Source organism: Apium graveolens, chromosome 4 (assembly GCF_009905375.1).
Source record: "Apium graveolens cultivar Ventura chromosome 4, ASM990537v1, whole genome shotgun sequence".
Lineage (NCBI taxonomy): Eukaryota > Viridiplantae > Streptophyta > Magnoliopsida > Apiales > Apiaceae > Apium > Apium graveolens.
The window spans coordinates 261,454,225-261,470,653 of record NC_133650.1 but is presented as its reverse complement, the minus strand read 5'-3'; the positions used below and the strand labels follow the sequence as shown (position 1 = coordinate 261,470,653).

Here is a 16,429-nt window from a genome sequence, read left to right as displayed (position 1 = left end):
ACTACATAATCATAACAACACTACTCAGCATCTTCATCTCTAAATCTCTAACTCAGCTCCAAGGAAACTATGGTCCTGCCAGCCTCTCAAAGTCCTCCATCACCTCAGTAGCCCAGCCCAGCAGTGCATCAGGGCCTCTGCCAGGTAGTGTAGCTCCATGTAACCTAGCCTCAAGAACCCTCCGTGTCACATGAATCTCCTCTCGAAGCTCCCTCACACCACGATTAACATCTGTAGTCCTGATGATATGTTGTAACTCTCTAATCTGAGCCAACAAGGAATCACGCTCCAATAGAAGAGCCTCATACCGGTAATAAGGAACTGGGGGCAATGTAGACTGGAATGGGGCACTTGCTACTGAATGCCTAGTGGAATCTGAATCAGCTGGTGGGGGTCCTCTGACAGGTGGCCTCATGCCTGGAGGTGGAATAGCCTGCAATGGTACGGGCTGCAACACCGGTGGAGGTAGAATAGCCAATGCTGGTGGAATAACAGGATGTGGATCCGATGCTGGTGCTCCAACTGAAGGCTCTGAGTGATTAGCTGATACGGGAATAAAAGAGTCGGCCATCTCTGCTATCTGAAATCATATCGTAATATAAGAATCTCGTACCATAACGCAATTTACACTAATACCTGATATACCAAAACACTCAACCTCTCAACGTTCTATCATCCTATGCCTTACTTCTAATCCTAACCCTCTACCCATTCCCGTTAACCTAGGCTTGTGTCAGTGACTTATAACCTATAGCACTGATACCAAACCTGTGGCGCCCTCCAAACCCGGGTCAGAAGTTTGGGGTCCACACACACACCTTAATTATAACCTGCTTATAACAATAATAAAGATAATAATAATATATGCAATGACCCTACTTACCAACCACCACGGATCGCAACAGGTTACAGTATGCACACAAGCCAAACACACTAATATATTACAAACCGTTCAAATCCCAACTATTTCAAATTGAAACTGAGTATTAAACATTATTACAAACTTTTACAAACTTAAATTATTCCAAAAGAAGCCTACTAGCTCAGCTTTCTCAACCTAAACCCCTAGCTCTCGCGCTGGACTGGGGATCCTCTTTACTAACTGGTTTCTTTTTAACTGGAAAGAATATAAACAACATCGCACAAATGAGCTAACTAGCTCAGCAAGTCACAATGACAAAACTGAGAATAATGATCATCAGGTGAATATGGTTATGATATCAAGTGAACAATGGATTATGATTTAGAATTGGATATTATACTTTTAATTTAAAACCAAGGTTGAATGCTGGGTAATGAAAGAATTGGATAATAAAGGAAACAACGTTTCAGGGTTTCAAGGATTTGGTCTTTCAAAGCATAAGATATCATGGATTGAGTATATAATAATTCAGTTCAGTGTCTGGTATTTAGTTTGTATGTATTTGTGGAGTAGTATCGTAGATTTGTGGTTCGTGTTTGGGTATACAATAATCAATGGCTTAGAAAGAATATGGTTCATAGCTCAAGAACAATAACTGAAATCAGGATTTAGGTTTCCGTGCTTCAAAGCACTTACAATGTCAACAAGACTATCAAGAATTACAATATCTCGAGAAAGATCAGAACACTTGCCTGATATTAGCTTACTATCCTGCACTTGCTTTCAATCACAATCGTCTTACTCCTCAACTACCTGTTTCCCTTTCCTACGCCTTGCCTCTTCTGCTCACATATCATAAGCATCTATCAATCATCAACTCACAGGATTCTATTCAACACATACTTTTATCTACCCTTCGTTTTACCCAAATCCGATTAACGGATTGAAATCTATGCAATAACCAAGTAAACACCGAATATATAGACCGATAGTCAAACAACAGGTCACGTATAACACATAATACATCACGTAATCAATGACATATCATCTATAAAGAAGTCTCGGGTCATAAATATGCTTTCGGGTTTTAAAAATGATTTTTAAAACATTTTTCGGAATTAAAACGGGTCGTTGGATCAATTTCGGGTTAATAAACAGGGTTCGGTTGGCCCATTCTGGCTCCGAAATAATTTTAGAATAATTATCGAGCCTTGGAAATAATTTAGAATAATATTTTAAAGCTCGAAACTATTTTTCGGAATTTTTAAATCATTTTTAAATAATTAAATCTAATTAAATAACTAATTAAAATCAATTAATAATTAATTAAATCAATTAATCAATTAATTTTCGAATTAATTGACTAATTAATCAATTAAAAATTAACTGAAATTAATTAACTAATTAATTCAGATTTATTTGTGAATTAAAAATAATTTTCGGAATTAAAATAATAATTTTTAGAATTTTCAGAAATTAAAAACGAATTTTTATAATAAAAATAAATAGGAAATATGATTTTTAAACATTTTTAAAATAGAAATCCAATTTTTGCAAAGTCTGGAAACTACAGGGACCAAACTGCATCGTTTTCAAAACTGCAGGGACCAAACTGCAATTTTGCAGTCCAGTCGCCGGAAAAAGTCGGGAGTGGCCGGAGAACATGTTCTCGACGTCCTCACCCCACCAACACCTCCAGATCACATCTACAGGTTACCAGGAACACAACCATGCAATCAAAACAACCTAACAATCCCTGAGTTGGCCGGAATTTGGCCGTGAAGTTTTCCAGTTTCCGGCGAACATCGGAAAACTTCAAAACACAACTCCCTTCTCTACAGACCTCGTTGGTTCATGAAACTTATACGACTAGATTGCAAATTTCACAGAGAACACAACCCACTATAACACAACATCAATCTATCACAGAATAAGAAACCCCCAAATTTCAATTAAGAACATTCATACGGGTTATAAACCCTAATTTTGAAATTCGAAAATTAAACTCAAATTTGAACATGTTATTGAACTCCAAATCAGACGTATGACATATGAAAATCATCAGTAAAACAAGCTCTACAACATGCAATCATCAAATCATATAAACAATCATCCGAACAAAAATTCATATTTTTAATAAAATAAATTCGAAAATAAATAAATTTTTAGAAAAATACCCTTGATTTCTGCAGTGAAATAAAGCTCAGAATCTGATAGAACACCTCATATCCTTCGTTTTAGTTACTCAAGCTTTAAAAACAGAGATCGGTAACGCCTTCGTTTTGCTGTTTGATTCTTAGAACAGTTTATGTAATTAGGGTTTTTCTCTGAAAATTATATAATTAACTATCTGTAAATGATTTTGATACGAAATAAAATACGGTAAAAGGCTATTTATAATTACGGAAAATTTGTATCTCGTTGGATCATTCCGGATATAAAACAATACATTTATCTGTAAAAACTGATCCAAACGGTATCGGTTTTCGGGATAATTATCCAAATCAGTACAATTTGTACTGCGGTCTTGGTCTCAGCGCCTGGTTACACGTATTACGAAGTGATAATTGGGATAGTTTAATAAAAAGCTCCCGTTTATCGAAAATACGGGTTTTATTGATTTACCGAAACGAATATTGTACCGAAAATGTTGCGCCGGGACCCGCGCAGGACAAACCGTAAGCCGGATCGAAAAAGTCGAAACATGAAAAATGCTCAGAATATTACAATGAAGGAGTTCTTGGAAGAGTTTCGGGTTCCAAAAACGTAACAACGGTTGACGTCGGTTGGTTCCCGTTTTTATAAAATAGATTTTAATTACCCGGAAAAAGATTTTAGAAATTTCATATGATTCTTATAAATCCATAAATCAACATAAAAATAATTAGGAAGATATGACAATTATCTATATTTTATTTTGGACATATTAAAATTAAAATACTCAATTAATATTATTTTTGAATATTCAAGTACAGATAACACTTAACAATTAACTCACAGAATAGATACTGGGCACACATAATAATATCAAAAATAATTACACGATATATCCCGGATATTACATTTATCCTTATCTGTTTCTGGGAGAAATAAGAATTTACAACGCAAGAGTGAGCCAAAAATGCCAGCAAGTATATAATTTGAGTTCCAAACATTAATACCAATGGAAAATTTCCGGACAAAATCTTTAAACAATTTTAAACAATTCTATTTATTTGAGAGAGTTGAACGAATAAACATTAGCTATTACCAGCCTTTAATCATAAGTCTGAAAATGAAAAGTGATTCCCAGATTCATCTCCTGAATCAGGGGTTTGTCCGGTTTTTGGAATCATAAAACTTTGGAGAGTGAGTGCCATTAATGGATATCAACAACAAATTATAATGGACACTAGTTCGCATCAATATCCTGCTGATCAGTCAGAATACAGTGCAGATCTATACTTACATGTATAGCTCCAGTCGGATATCTAGGCTCCACGGCCCATCTCAAGGCACCGGTCATATTTCGGTCCTTAGGATTAAGTAAAACTTAATCCCATACATCATTATCATCCAGCCCGTGGAGTATTTTGATGTCAAATCATTTTGAATTCAAAACATCCCAATTCAGGGTTCGCAAATAACCCGAAAGAATGGGTATTTGCTCAAGAGAGCAATCGAATTATAGGAACAATAATGAAAAGAACATGCATAATCAGAGTAATTGCATCCAAATGTAAAACATTTAACTATTCTGAACTTAGAATAGGATCGAAGAAATAATTACAGTATTTTAAAAGAAAGTTCAGGAATACTTGCGTCGAGAAACTTTAACCACTATTATCGGTTGACTTTTGAATTGGCTTGAACGTTTGGCTTTATCGTCAAACCACTATCCTATTCTGGATACAATCATATCCTTCATGTCCTTCGATGGGAACTTCTTTGATCTCGACGTCTAATCACTAGATCATTCCTAGTCCGATGTCTATACTCGGGTTTTCCGTCTAGGACCTACAGGGTTAAAATACCCTAATTTAGATAATCGTCTCGCTCAGCATCACATCTCTATCACTTCTACACATACGGTTTCACAATCCAACTCATATTTATATGTATTATTGAAATACATATAACAATTATGGCTTGCACCTTCCAAACTCGGTTCAGTATTTATTTTTGGAAAGTACATATACTCGTCATTTTGAAAAACAGGGTAATCGATTATTTATAAATTATCTTGTCTCAATCGCAATTAAGTTCATATAATACAATTATATATGGTTATTCGACATCTCCGATAATTATACGTTACGTTCCCGTATCTTCGGAATTTATTTCCCAAAAATCGGGCAGCGTCTCATTTGTTTATCGGCCTACCCGTCGAAATAAATCGACGTCAATCCAATCAAAACAACACATCCAATCACAACTCGCAATCCCAATCACCAATACAATTTATTATTATCCGTACTTTTATGTTTTTCTTCGTGTTCCTCGTTTCGCAATTAATTTTACCAACTATTTTTTTTTAATTAATAAAAGTAGGTCTCAGATAAAAATCATCATGGTCCACCATCGGCTCGCCGAGGCTCATCACCGACGGCGGTAAAATTCGCAGGTTTCCATTTATCGGACGTCCTACGCGAATTTCCTCGATTAATCCCATTATTTCCGCACGACTAAATATTCATATCACGCAACTCACTCAAATAATTTCCTACAGAAATTAAATACATAAATTAATAAATGAAAATTTCATTCGAAGACACAGAATTAGGCAACCAAAAATAGCAGCACACGCGCCACCACCAAACTCACGCGCGTCACACACACCCCCGAACACCCAACACACATCCAGCACACACACAACACACTGAACACACACATGCACACACATTCGATACACATACACACACAATCGATACACAGACACACACAATATATCATGTACACAGGCCACCTCGCCGAAGGGAAATACGGCGGCGGCCGGAAAAGAAAATCAGGTAGGTTTAGTGGAATTACCCAGATAAAAGGAAGGGAACAGCGGGATAAATCACAGGATGTCACGGGAAAAGAAAATAGGGGAGAAAGGAGAGATTCATCGAATAAGAGAGATACCGAGAGGAAAGATGAGAGTTTGATAGGAGAAATTAGAGAGAGAGTCGAGAGGTTAAGCAAGAAGGAGAACCAATTTGGGGATAGATATATGTTGTTTTTTTTCTCTTTATTGCCTTATTATTCGGTTATTCTTTTCCCGAACCAGGATTTGCTCCGTAATTTGGAATTAAACTAGTAATTGTATGGGTAGAAATATCCCCGAAACTTACGAGATTAGCCTTAAATTCTCGGAATAATTTTTAAAAATTCTCATAATATTTAAAAGTTAATAAAATAAAAATTTCATGATTTTTGAAGCATTCTGGAATTAAATTTTACAATTAAATACAATCAGAAAATCATTTAAAGATAAATAATCAGTAAAATATTAATTTCTAAATTTTATAAACTCCTAAAAATAATAAATAAAATTATAAAGCAACAAAAATAATTTTAGAAATAATTTTAGCATTTATGAGAATAAATATTCAATACAATCACTTTAGAAACAAAATAATTTCATACAGCTCAATAATTAATTATACAAGTAGTCTTCATACCCAACAATTACCCAAAATTAACAATAAGATAACACACAGCTAATCGACCCATCACATATTTTATTTATTTAATAATTCGATCATTACATTTACATGTCGGATCCGAAAATAGGTTACTTAGCCACTAAGTAACTATATAACGATACGATTTTAATACCAGACTTGGATAATTATCAAAACAGAGCTTCCTATAAAACACTTTTTATGACAATAAGGTAATAATATTTCGCCTTTTGAGAATACGGACTTCTATCGATTTATAAAATGATTATCATATCGAAAATTTCACGCCGGGACTCGTACGGGTCAAACCGTATCCCGGATCGAAAAAGTCAAAACATGAAAAGTGTTCAGAATTAATAAATTAGGTTAGGAAAGAGTTTTCGGAAGAGTTTCGGGTTGTAAAAACGCAAGAACGGTTGAAGTGAGACGATTTCTGATTCTAAAAAAGTAATTTTATAATTACGTAAAAATATCATTATTAATTCTATAAATTTTTATAAAATCATAAAATAATCCAAAAATTACCAGAAAAATACCAAAATTATCTATATTTAATTCTGAATAATTACAAATTAAAATATCCTAATTTTATCAGAAATAAACATCAAACTATGAATATGAGTCATCAAATAATTGACCAAAATTTACATAAAAATCACATAATAATTATTTATTGATAAAAAGAGTTACATAATATTTCCCGGATGTTACAAGAGTTCTATTCTTTCTTTCAATAACTCCATTTTGTTGTGGAGTTCCAGGAGCAGAAAACTCTTATTTTATCTCCTTGAGTTTGCAGAACTCTTCCATAGAGCTATTCTTGAATTTAGTTCCATTATCACTTTTGATGATCTTCACTTTGTATGTTGACCCTTTTTCCAGCTCCCTCACATTATCAAGAAGAATGGATGGAGTTTCATCCTTGGTGTGCAGAAAATACACTCATGTGTATCTTGTATATTCATCAACAATCACATGTGCATACCTCTTCTTGGTAATATGCATAATATTCACTGGACCAAAGATATCAACATGAAGTAGATGATATGGTTCAAGAATTGAGGATTCAGTTTTACTCTTGAAAGATGTCTTCCTTTGTTTGGCTTTCTAGCATGAATCACATAAGCCATCAGGAGTAAACATTGCATTGGGAAATCCTCTTACAAGATCTTTCCTCACAAGTTCATTGATATTGTTGAAGTTGAGGTGAGAAAGTCTTTTATGCCAGTTTCAGCTGTCTTCCACAGATGCTCCATTCAGTAGACAAACTTCTGAATTATCAATTCTTGTGGAGACCCTGGATTCATACAAACTACCATGTCTCACACTAGTCAATGTGATCTTATCATCAGACTTACTGACAATATCACAATGCTCCTTATAAAAATTAACATGGTAACCTCCGTCACAGATTTGACTCACATTGATCAGATTATGCTTGAGTCCTACAACTAGAGCTACATTTTCAATGATGATATTTCCAACTTTGATTTTACCATATCCCAAGATTTTTCCTAAGTTGCCATCTTCATAAGAAACGTTTGGGCCAGCCTTCTCCTCAAATTCTGATAGCAGGGATTTATAACAAGTCATATGTCCTGAGCATCCGCTGTCCAAGACTAGAGCATTCCTCCTGTCACCCTGCAATCAGCAATTTGAATCAGTTAGTATTTTTAAGGACCCAGACTTTCTTGGATCTTTTGGCCGTTTTAAGTTTGTTAACATATGCAGCAGAAGACTTCATATCATAATTTATGTCAACATTCTTACTATCAGTATTTATACATGCAGATATAAATTTTGCTTTAACTAAAGAGGGTTTTAGTTTATAAAAATCATAATACAAACTATGATACTCTTTACATGTATAAATAGAGTGCCAAACACTGCCACAATGAAAACAAGGATTTTGTGGTTTATATCTAGCTATTCTATTCCTAAACTCTGATTTAGAAGGAACGACTTTTATCTCTTTATTTTTCTTGTAAGAATTAGCAAGATGATTAGTGATACCACAGTTTGAACAGGTCTTTTTAGGTGCATTAGATGGGGTTACATAATATCCATTATTATTAACACCTACCTTGCCATTCCTATTTTTCCTAGACCTTTTCCTCTTGTCTTTCATGTGTAGATCCTTCAGCTTTTTCTTAAGCTGTTTCTGAGTCATTGAACCAATATTTTCTGAGTTTATGTGAACTTGTTCACTCTTTTCAGTAATTAAGTTTGATCTAGGTGTTGAGGTAGTACCTTCCTTATGGATTGATTTAACATTATAAACATTTGGATTAAAATTAATGGTCTTTATTTGAACCTTGTTCAATTTGACCTGACTATCAGTTTTTACTGGTTCTGTTTTCTCGGTTTTTTCTCCACTTTTCTTATTAGAATTAGATCTAGCTGAATATCCTAATCCTGATCCCCAACAACCATTCTCTAAGATTTCCTGGGTTGCTTTTCCTGAGTTAGTCCAAAATTTAATGACTTCTCTTACTTTAGCTAGCTCCTTTTTTAGATAAGCATGTTTTTCTAACAATTTTTCTTTAACATAAACAGCATTATCTCTTTCTTTTTAAATTTCTAGCATGGAAAGCAACTCAGTTTCAAGGTAATCATTCCTTTTCTTAAGTACAGAGTTTTCACTCTTGACTCTATTGATCTCTAAAGTTTGATCCCTAAAACCAACATGCGGAGTCTTAAGAAATATTCTTAATTCATAGATATCATCAGTATCAAATGCAAGAGTAGACCGAGGTACATTTAATTCAGCATTGCCGGTCTCAGCATTAGCATTTGCCATGAGAGCATAATTGATTCCATCATCTGAGTCTAATGAATCATCATAGTTTCTCTTCTTTGAGATCAAAGCTTGTTTCTTCTCAGCTCTAAGTTTTCTGTAGTCAGCTGCAAAGTGTCTAAGTCCATCACAGTTGTAACATCTCTCTTTTAAATTGTCAGGTTTTCCAGATCTAGCTTCCTTCCAATCAGTATCTCTTTTATCGTTCCTCTTATTAGAGTTTGAGGAACTGGAACCTTTTCTGGAAAATCTTCTACCTTTCTTGAAGTTTTTGTAGACCATCTTCTTGAAGCTTTTAACCAGTAGGGCAGCCATTTGATCCATATCTTCATTGTTGTTATGATCACTATATCTGATTCAGTATCAGGATTTGAGTCATCATCAGAATTTGATGATTCGGTATCTGACTTAGCAATCATGGCTTTCCCTTTAGAGTAGCTTTTCCTCCTAGCTTTCTCCTTTGGCTTTTCTTCAACTTTGAGTGCAACTGGTCTAGCTTTTGATCCATTCCTCTTGCTCCTTTGCTCCATCTCTAGTTCATGAGTTTTCAGAACTCCATAGATCTCATCTAGAGATGTGATGTCAAGTTGATAGTTATCCCTGATTGATGTGACTTTAAAGTCCCACTTTTTAGGAAGAGCAAGTAGGAACTTCAAGTTTGAGTCATCCGAATCATATTCTTTATTGACAAGGGATAAGTCATTCTGCAACTTCTAAAATCTATCATAGATCTCAGTTAGGGATTCATTGTCCCTTGAGTCAAAGTGCTCATATTCTTGAGTAAGTATTGTCCTCCTGTTCTTCTTGATCGTAGTTGTACCTTGACACTTTACTTCTAAAGCATCACAGATCTCTTTTGCTGTTTTACATCCAATGACTCTATTAGACATAACACTATCAAGACTGTTGTGCAGGATATGTCTAACATTAGCATCCTTCATGATAGATGAGATATCTTCAGGAGTATATTCCTTCTTGTCTTTGTCTATCATCTTCTCTGGTTCTCCTGCAAGTGAAACAACTACTTTCATTGGTTTGTGAGGACCATCATAGATCATGTTCAGATATTCAAGATTTATAGCTTCCAAGCACATGGCCATCCTGACTTTCCAGATTGGATATTCATGCACTTTCAGGATGGTCACATTAATTGCTTCATACCTACTCATGCTGCTGCTTATCTCTGATGTGGCTGGGGGTTGTGGCTTCGGATCCAGATTATGTGTTTCTTCTTCTCCTTTGTCTGACATTGTTGATTAATCTTCAGATCTTAAACTATTTGTACATTAACAACAAGCTCTGATACCAATTGTTAGGCCTTTAATCAACTATAGAGGAGGATGAATACAGTTAATATAATCAACTCGATAAAGCTTCAACAGAATCAACAGTTTTTATATTAATCTTATAAAAACTTATTACACAAGTACTCTCTCAAAAGGATGAACAAATATCCTTGAGAGCTACTAGGTTATTCGAAAGATATAACAATGTCACAATGCTTATAACATGAACCTAATTTGTGATTTATATAGAGCACAACTACCAATGTATAAGGAATCCTATTCTATTAACAAGGAAACCTATACTATTGTTTTTGAGATAAAGTCCTTCACCGCCTTAAAATTCATGTTTCATTTTCCTCTTCGAAGATCAACTGATGTGACAAATACTGATTTCAATATCTGTTGACATTATTATCCATTAAAATCATCATCCATTGATATCCTATCATCCGTTAATATTTCATCATCCGTTGATGTTGTCATCAACATTCGTTGATGTATAAGTTCTGAAATGAACTTCTGATAGTTTCTGTTTAATATCATCAATTACTTCTAACAAACCTTGCTCACCACCCAGACACCAAATTTAGATGGTGAGAGGCTACTAGTTGGGGTAGACCTTGATGACACCATCACAAATATGGGGGATTCATCAGTTTTTACTGAGGACCCCGTGGTAGTTACGGATGCACCTTTATATGCAAATCAGCCTTCACAGACTGTAAGGTTTGAGGGTAGTATTCGTGAGGGGGAGCTATCTAAATCCTCTCCAATTCAATTGCAGGTTCCTGTTACAGGAACAATTCCCTTCACAACCCTAACTGAAATTGCACTAACAATTGAGACTAGCAGTACAATTTCCAATGACCCTGCTATGGGAGAGGCAAGTACATCACATTTATGTGACAGTGTTCTGCAAGAAGCACAAGGGTTTGAGGCTGGTGCACATGACAGTAACCAAGCTCAATTCCCTCCAATTCAACTGGAGGTTCCCACCACAAATGGAGAACAACACCCTGTCATAACCACAGTGCAAACTGTGAGTAAAACTGTGACTCATGTCACAGGTGTTTCTTTTATCCTATCTCCTTCACACCCAACCAATCGACCTTCCACCTCTCAACCACAAGAACCTCACCTCATATCCTAATGGCAACAAGAAGCTGCATCTCAACCCTCCACTATAGATGATCTAGTGGTTGATCAACTTGATGGCCTTGCACAAATATCACAGCAGTTTCTCACATCTAACATGTCAAACCAAGACTACCAGACCATCATGCTTTCTTACCAAACAGATGTTGAAGCTCAACAAGCCAAGATTGTTGATGAAGCTTGTCAGGATGCAAATTGTGATGCATGGATGGACAAGGAATTTTCAATTGAGATGGATGTTGTGTTAGCTCAATTCAGGGAGGAGTATCTAACCATCTTGCGGAGCAATGCCAGATCATTATCTCCACATGAAGTTTATGATGCAGTAAATGAAGTATACAAGGCTTAAATCAAAGCTTTCCACAACTTTGGAAAAGCACTTCAAATTACCTTAACTGGGCATCAAGACAAGATAATGAAGATGGTCAAAGAAAAGATGGATCAAATCATTCTTTCCCAGATAGAGATAAAAAATAAATTCACAATCTTTGTTGATCAAATGGCAAGGTATGATCCAAGTGGAGTGGAATATAGTGTCAAAAACCTAAGAACCTCATTTGTAGACCTGCATGACCAAGTTCAAAAATATATTACTCACTCCAATGACACAAGACTGAAGCTGGATTAGATGCACTCTAGCAGATACACTCCTTCAGCCTTACTCATGGAAGAAATTAAAAAGGCCGTGCATGATACTTTTGGAGTCTCTACTTCCTCCACATCTCAATCCTCATCAAACATGCAAATTCAAGAACTTCAACAGCAAGTATCTTCTCTTCAAACTTCAAATGACTCACTTAGTGTACAAGTAAATGCTCTCACATCCTTGGTGCAGAGTCAACAAACAGACATCAAAGCCCTGGTGAACTCTCACAAGCATCTCCAAATGTAGAATTTTGTGGCTTTGGGAGCCATCATGGGGAAGCTCAATATACCATTGCCTTCATTGCCTGAAGATGTAAGGCCAGAAATGTCAACTCCCCTAATCATGCCTGTCAACAAGCCTAAGGGGAGATAGCATCTAGGATTCAATAATCCAAGGATTATGGTAAATCTAAGGAGCATATCACATCAACTCAGTATGGCCAAAGTTCTTCACAAGCTCAATAATTCCAAGATCTGAGAAAAGACAGACTCAACAAGGATGCAGAAGGACCAAATCAAGATCAAGAATTCAGTAAACTTCTTGCATTCCTGAGGATGTCTCTTCAAAAGAACTACATCACCTATAAAAGAGCATTGGCCAAGAACATCAACTCCATTAGGGCAGTGGTTGTGAAAATTGATAATTATTTGGAGAAAAGGATTGTTGTAAATATCAATGATGGTGGTGTGGACAGATATCTCCAACTGTCTCGTCCAAATATCAGAACCTTAAGAGTATCTGAGCTGGATGTAGTGATTGACAAGGTACATGTAGTCATTACAGAAAACACCCAATTGCTTCATAAACTCAAAAAGGCTCAAATAGATGATTTTCCTGAAGCTTATCTATATTCAAGCAATGGGTGGCCTACATCTGCTTTCAGACCAAGAAATGCAAGATCTTTAATGTTCCTAAAAATTGTGTTAGAGGAAACATGAGACTGATTATGACACTTCAATCTGATATGAAACGCAAAAAGAACAAGAAAATTGAAGATAAAGAAATGATCAGAATCCTTGAAAGGTACCTTGTGAATGCTGATACCATGTTGCCAAACTCACAATTCAATTTAAAAGATGACAAGGATGATGATGAGCAGAAGCATGATGAGTAAAAACCTTTTGGCTCAAATCCAAGTAAATCTTCAAGAGCAACTGGCAGCAATGACAGTAAGCAAGATGAGAAGAAAAGTGATGACAAAAAGAACGGGGATGAAAGGAGAAGGAAGAAAAGGCAAGAAAGCTCAGAACCACAACAACAAACCCTAAAAATCCAAATTAACCAAGCTCAACCCTCTAAGCTAACAAACTCAACTACCAAACCACCTCAAACCTCAATGCCTAAATACTTGTACAAACAAACTGCTAAGTATTGAGCGGCATTTATGTCACTTTATAACGCTCCGTAAAGCTTTGAATTGGTGTTTTATACTCAAGTTGTTAGTGTTTTTAACGTGTTTTTGTAGTGTTTTGCAATTCAGGCATTTATCAGGAATTTAGGAGAATTGACATTGCTTTGATGCTAATTTGATGTTAGGATGGTGTCTAAAATAAAAGCTCGTGAAAAGACCAGCTCAAATCAGCAAGAAAAGAAGATGTCAAAAAATTTTCTAGAGAGTCAGCGCGCCCGCGCTGGTCAAGCACGCGCCCGCGCCAAGATGGCAGAGAGTCAGTGCGCCCGCTCTAGTCAAGCGCGCGGCCATGCCAGGTCAGAATTTTAGAATCTTGTTTCTACTCTAATTTTGATCAAGAAGACTTATAGGCTGCATGGGCTGCTATATATACACAATTTATGATCGTTTTTCATAACAAGACGTACTAGAGTTTAAGGAGAAGGTGTAAGAAGACCGTAGAGCACAATTCAAAGAAGACGAAGAGGATCTAGTTTATACTTATGATTCATTGTTTTAAGTTATAACTTTGGATGCTAGTTTTCTTGCTTGTGAACCTATACTCTTGTTTCGTGCTTGGTTTTATTATTTATTCAGTTTAAAGACTATGTTTTATATAACATGCTTTCATCGGAACCCACGTTGATGATGAGTCCGATTATGGGCTAATCGTTATCGTGGGGTTCCAACGGATTTATTTATGGATTTCTTTAGCTAATTTATTTCGATGCCTTAGTGTGTGGTGATTGTATGATATCCTAGTATTGGTTGTGCTTATTCATCTTGTGAGTGTCGCAAACTTATAAGATAACGTGTTAATCTCTAATGAAGCGAAAGTGAATTTAGGGGTTTAGAACTTATCATGCTAGCATAGGTTCATGTGTTAATATGCATGATTCGTAGGTAATTTTAACCATATTACTTGCCCTATATAATCACGATAGATAACTTGTGCATTAAACCATTATGTTGTCAAATTCTATAGACATATAGGGTCTCAATATAATTGGTTTCTATTCAGCTTCTATCTCTTTTGTGGATGTCTGGTAGTATGGTACTCGTACAACAAAAGTTGGCGTTTATCAGTTTTGTGTTATCTGATTAGTGTCATCACCATTACATGCTAAGGTTAAGAACGAAAACGCTAATGAATGAAGTATTTAATGAAGTTAGATTCCCATATTTGTGTCATATAATATTCAACTCTCTTCAATTCTCTTAGTTAATATTCTTTAGTATAATCACTTAGTTAATTTTAGTATAAACAGTTACAATTTGTTGTTTGTCTTAGCATTGGATAATAACCATAACATTGTTGCATAGATACATTAATTAAAATTAACTTAACTAGTCTATGTGGGAACGAACTATAAGTAATTCTATATTACTTCCGATCGCGTATACTTGCATCATTATCAGTGTGTCTTCTAGCCCTAAAAGGTTTTTGGTGCCGCTACTGGGGACTCGGTGTTAATTTTTAGTTATGTGTTTGTCATCAGTGTTCGTTAAAGTTCAGTGACTTGGACATTGTTACTTAATTATTTCCTTGACTTGTTTCAGGTACTCTAGCGAGCATGTATGCATACGCGTTCTCGGTCTCGTAAGAAAACACTGGATAAAGCTGAGGAAGAAGTAGTAGTACCTAAGGAAATTTTTGAAGAAATTATTACAGAGGAGAAAGTTGAAGAAGAAATCGTAGTTGAGAAAGAAGATAAAGCTCCTGTTGCAATGGGTGAACCAGAAGTGAATCCAAAGGTTTTGATGGACTATTCTCAACCAAAGATCAATGATATCCAGTCTAGCATTCCAGTCTAGCATTGTCAGACCATCCATCATGGATAACACTTTTAAATTCAAGGCTAGCACGATTCAGATGATACATAATTCAGTTCAGTTTGGGGGTTCTCCTATAGAAGATCCCAACATGCACATCAGAGATTTTATCGAGATTTGCGACACCTTCAAGTTTAATGGAGTGTCTGAAGATGCTATAAAGCTAAGGCTCTTCCAATTCTCACTGAGGGATAAAAATAAGAGCTGGTTACATTCTCTACCACCAGGCTCTATCACTAAATAGAAAGATTTGGCACAGAAGTTCCTTACTAAGTTCTTTCCTATGGCAAAAACGGCTGCAATCAGGAATGCTCTTACTCAATTTGCTCAGCAGTCTCGAGAGTCTTTGTGTGAGGCTTGGGAGAGATATAAGGAGATGCTAAGAAAGTGTCCTCATCATGGGATGCCTGACTAGATGATCATAAATTGTTTCTATAATGGTTTGGGTGCTACGTCTAGACCCATGTTTGATGCGACATCAGGAGGAGCCTTGTGGGCTAAAAGCTACAATGAAGCTTATGAATTGATTGAACTGATGGCTGCTAATGAGTACCAGAATCCTTCTCAAAGACTACCTCAGGATAATATAGTAGGAATTCTGGACGTAGATGCAGCTACTGCTATAGCTGCTAAGCTTAAGGCTTTGACGATGAAGGTGGATTCCTTGGCTAATTATGGAGTTAATCAGATCACTAGTGTCTGTGAGCTTTGTACTGGTGTGCATGAGACGGAGCAGTGTGCTATTTCTAGCGAATCAGCTAGTTCATAAGCAACTTTCAGAGGTCGCAGCAGCCAGTGCCAGCCACATATCATCC

The 16,429-nt window shown here is 35.9% G+C and overlaps 1 non-coding gene across 1 annotated transcript; it reads right to left on the bottom strand.

The window, feature by feature from the left end:
• Positions 1-15,912: 15,912 nt before the first annotated feature.
• On the bottom strand, positions 15,913-16,019 carry LOC141723092 (small nucleolar RNA R71). Its single transcript, XR_012576084.1, has one exon. It is a non-coding gene; the product is annotated as a small nucleolar RNA R71 (small nucleolar RNA).
• Between the last annotated feature and the right edge of the window lie 410 nt (positions 16,020-16,429).